Source organism: Enhydra lutris, unplaced genomic scaffold, assembly GCF_002288905.1.
Source record: "Enhydra lutris kenyoni isolate GAN:26980312 unplaced genomic scaffold, ASM228890v2 scaffoldscaffold23, whole genome shotgun sequence".
Lineage (NCBI taxonomy): Eukaryota > Metazoa > Chordata > Mammalia > Carnivora > Mustelidae > Enhydra > Enhydra lutris.
The window spans coordinates 28,833,458-28,838,264 of NW_019154107.1; the positions used below are offsets into that span (position 1 = coordinate 28,833,458).

Genomic DNA, 4,807 nt, shown 5'->3' on the forward strand with positions numbered 1-4,807 from the left:
AAAGTAGGCAGAGAGGCAGGCAGAGAGAGAGGAGGAAACAGGCTCCCTGCTGAGCGGAGAGCCCAATGCGGGGCTTGATCCCAGGACCCTGAGATCATGACCTGAGCTGAAGGCAGAGGCGTAACCCACTGAGCCACCCAGGCACCCCTTTTCATTCTATTTTATTGCAGAGTAACATTCCACTGCATGAATATTACATAGTTTGTTGACCCAGTCACCTGTTGATGGATATTTGAGTTGTTTTCAGTTTCTGGCTATTAATGAATACTATGGGCTGAATTGTATTGCCTCAAAATTCATATGTTGAAGCCTTAAGCCCCAGTGTAACTATTTGGAGATAGTCTTTAGGAGGTAATTAAGGTTAAATGATGTCATAACAGCGAGATTCTAAACACATAGAATTGAGGCCTTATAAAAAGACAGAGAGAGCCTCTCTCTCTCTCTCCCTCCCTCCAGGTGAAGATACACATAGAAGGTGGACATTTGCAAGCCAGGAAGAGAGCTTTTACCAGGAACCAAATTGGCTAGCACCTTGATCTTGGACTTGACAGCCTTCAGAACTTTGAGAAATAAATGTCTGTTGTTTAAGCCATTAAACAACAGTCTATAGATGGCTTAAACAACAGTTTAACTGTTTATAGGTGGCTTATGGCAGCCTGAGATGACTAAGACAACAAATAAAGCTGCCATGAATATTCATATGCAAGTCTTTGTGTAGATACCTTCTTTCATTTCTTTTAGGTAAATACCCAGGAGTGGAATGGCTGGATCATATACCTGTTTAACTTAAGATACTGCCAAAGTGTTTTCTTTTTCTTTAAAAAATTTTATTTATTTATTTGACAGAGAGAGACAGATCACAAGTAGGCAGAGAGAGAGGGGGAAAGCAGGCTCCCCGCTGAGCAGAGAGCCCAATGCAGGTCTCGATCCCAGGACCCTGAGATAATGACCTGAACGGAAGGCAGAGGCTTCACCCACTGAGCCACCCAGGCGCCCCTGCCAAACTGTTTTCTAAAGATGCTATATCATTTTATATTACTATCAGCATTCTCTGAGCATTCCATTTCCTCCATATCTTCTCCAACAGTTGGTATTGTCAGACTTTTTTACTTTCAGTCATTCTGCTGCTACGTGTACAGTGGTGCTTCATCATGATCTCCACTTGTTTACCCTAAAGGCTAATAATAATTGAACATTGTCAACACAATTATTTGCCATCTATATATGTTTTCTGATAAAGCATGTGTTCAAATATTTTGCCCATTTTTATGGGGTTGTATTATTAAATTTGGGCCATTGTGTGTGTATTATGAATACAATTCTTTTTTTTTTAATTTTTAAGATTTTATTTATTTATTTGACAGACAGAGATCACAAGTAGGCAGAAAGGCAGGCAGAGAGAGAGAGGAAGGGAAGCAGGCGCCCTGCCGAGCAGAGAGCCCTATGCGGGGCTCGATCCCGGGACCCCGGGATCATGACCCGAGCCGAAGGCAGCGGCTTTAACCCACTGAGCCACCCAGCGCCCCATGAATACAATTCTTAAGAAGAGTGATTTGCACTGTCTTTTGAAAAGCGGAAGTTTGGTATGCCTGGGTGGCTCAGGTGGTTAAGTGGCTGTCTTCCCATCAGGTCATGATTCCAGGGTCCTGGGATCGAGTCCGAGTCCAGCATCAGGCTCCTCACTCGAGGTGAGCCTACTTCTCCCTCTGTCTGCCTCTCCACCTGCTTGTGCGCGCTCTCTCTCACTCTCTCACTCTCTCTCTGATAAATAAATAAATAAAAATCTTAAGGGGCACCTGGGTGGCTCAGTGGGTTAAAGCCTCTGCCTTTGGCTCAGGTCGTGATCCCAGGGTCCTGGGATCGAGCCCCGCATCGGGCTCTCTACTCGGTGGGGAGCCTGCTTCCTCCTCTCTCTCTCTCTCTGCCTGCCTCTCCGCCTACTTGTGATCTCTCTCTCTGTGTCAAATAAAATCTTAAAAAAAAAAATCTTAAAACATAATTTTTAAAAAGGCAGAAGTTTGGGGCGCCTGGGTGGTGCATCTGCCTTGGGCTCAGGTCATAATAACCAGAGTCCTGGGATCGAGCCCCATATTAGGCTCCTGTTCAGCAGGAGAGCCCGTTTCTCCCTTTTCTTCTGCCTGCCACTCCTCCTGCTTGTGCTCTGTCTCTCGCAATCTCTCTCAAATACATAAAATCTTTAAAAAAGAAAAGCAGATGTTTTGAATTTTGGTGACGTTCAATTAATCCATTGGTTCCTTTATGGATTTTGCTTTTGATATCCTGTCTACACAACCTTTGCCTAACCCAAGGTCACAAAGTTTTTCTCCTATTCTTACTTTCAGAAATTGTATAGTTTGAGGTTTTACATTTAGGTCTATGATCTAATTTGAATGAAACCATTTTGGTGTTTTTTTTAAAAGATTTTATTTATTTGAGAGAGAGAGAGAGCACGTGTGTGAGCACAGTTTAGGGGGAGGAGCAGAGGGAGAGGGGGAAGCAGGCTCCCCACTGAGCAGGGAGCCCAGACACAGGGCTCAACCCCAGGACCCTGAGACCATGACCTGAGCCCAAGGCAGACACTTAACCCACTGAGCCACCCAGGTGCCCCCGAAATGAAACCATTTTTAAAAAACCATTCTATAGGGATGCCTGGGTGGCTCAGGTGGTTAGGTGTCCAACTCTTTTTTTTTTTTTAAAGATTTTATTTATTTATTTGACAGAGATCACAAGTAGGCAGAGAGGCAGGCAGAGAGAGAGAGAGAGGAGGAAGCAGGCTTCCCGCTGAGCAGAGATTCCCTGAGCCTAAGGCAGAGGCTTTAACCCACTGAGCCACACAGGCGCCCCTCCAACTCTTGATTTTGGCTCAGGTCATGGTATCAGGGTCATGGGATTGAGCCCTGAGTTGGGCTCCATGCTCTGAGCAGAGTTGGCTTGAGATTTTCTCTCCTTCTCACTCTGCGTCTCCCCCGCTCACAAGCGCTCTCTCAGATAAATAAATAAATCTTAAAAAAATAGTTCAGTCCTGCTTCATCCACGGATACAAAAAGTCTCTACCCATTAACCAATAACACCCTATCCCCCCTCCCCAGCTACTGGTAATCTCTATTCTACTTTCGGTCTCTATTGATTGGCCTACTCTAAGTACATTGTGCAAGTGGAATCAAACACTATTTGCCTTTTTGTAATTGACTTATTTTCACTCAACATAATGTCTGCAAGGTTCATTCATGTTGTAGCATGTGCCAGAATTTCATTCCTTTTTAAAGCTGAATAATATTCTACTGTATGTTTATACTACTTTTGCTTATCCATTCATCACTTGATGTACATTTGGACTGTTTCCATCTTTTGGCTATTGGGAATGGTAATACTGTGAACATCTGCATGCAAGTATCTGTTTGATTCTCTGCTTTCAGTTCTCTTGTGTAATACATCTAGGCACGGAACTGCTGGACGATATGGTAAGACTACATTTAACTTTCTGAGTTAACCCCAAACTGTTTTCGACTGTGGCTGCATCATTTTACATTGCCACTGCGAGGCAGAAGGGTTCTAACTTGTTCCCATCCAGAAGGTTCTTTACCAATTTTCTGATAGTAGCCACTCTACTGGATGTGAGGCGGTATCCTACTGAGGTGAGAGTGAGTTTATTTTCCCACCATTTACCACAGATTCCATCCTTTCCATCTGATTTGTAGTGCTATCTATACATTATGTTTCAAGTTCTTATATATACTTATATCTAAAACCCCAATGTCTCATTGATTAGTTTGTCTTTGCTCCATGCTCAGCCTGACACTCTTTTTATTACTGTGTCTTTGTAGCGTGTCAAATTCTGAAATCCATGTGCTCCCTCTTTGTTTCTGAGGTTGACGGGGCCCATCCCACAACAATTGTGAGTCCCAGTGTGAGAATACAAGTGGAGGCCCACATATTATAAAGCTAAATGTCTAAAAGTAATAAATCAGGGTAGCTATTAAATAAAATCGAATGTACCCTCCAACTCTGAAAAATACAATTCCAATACAAACTCATAAGAAAGGCGGTTCCCAACCCGGATATCACTGTGTTGTCAATGTCTGTGTAGGTGTCCCTTCTTCCAGAAAGAGGGCCTACTAATACCGGAGCCCAGGGCTGTTTCAGCCTCATGGACCCAGCCGCCTCTGCATGGGGCTGACCTCTGACCAGGTGTTAGAGAATGTCCATAGAATACATAAAGGAATGAGAATTCTATGGAGAACTCTGCAATATAGGGTCTCAATCTTCCCCTACCCAACACCAGACTCCAGCTGGGACAGGTGTGGGCAGCCAGACAAAGACCCCAGTACAGACAGACAGAGGCCCAGAAAGGCCAGTGACCGCGGTGACCAGCACTGCCCTAGAGTACTGGGGAAGTCCCCAAGGGGAGTTCAAGGGGACTGGATCTTGGAGGAGACAGTGGGAAGGCTTCCCAGTGAAGGAGAGGATGGGGGAGCCTTGGGATCAGCCTTGGTTTTTCTCCTCAATCCAGTTCTCCTGAGAAGACTCAGGAAAATAAAGCAGCCTAAACTCTTCCTCACAGAAAGAAACACGTAGGTTTACAATTCTACATAGCCAATCACCCATCTTCTGCATTCCTTTTCAGAACTGGATGGATGGAAAATTAAAGCCTTAAAAATGGGCCTTGATGGGGCACCTGGGTGGCTCAGTGGGTTAAGCCTCTGCCTTCAGCTCAGGTCATGATCTCAGGATCCTGGGATCGAGCCCCGCATCTGCATCAGGCTCTCTGCTCAGCAGGGAGCCTGCTTCCTCCTCTCTCTTTGCCTGC

At 44.8% G+C, this 4,807-nt stretch overlaps 1 protein-coding gene across 1 annotated transcript in view; it reads left to right on the forward strand.

Moving 5' to 3' along the window:
* LOC111150479 (MAGI family member, X-linked) overlaps positions 1-4,807 on the forward strand; it is an 18,332-nt gene that overhangs the window by 10,377 nt on the left and 3,148 nt on the right. The window lies entirely within an intron of this gene.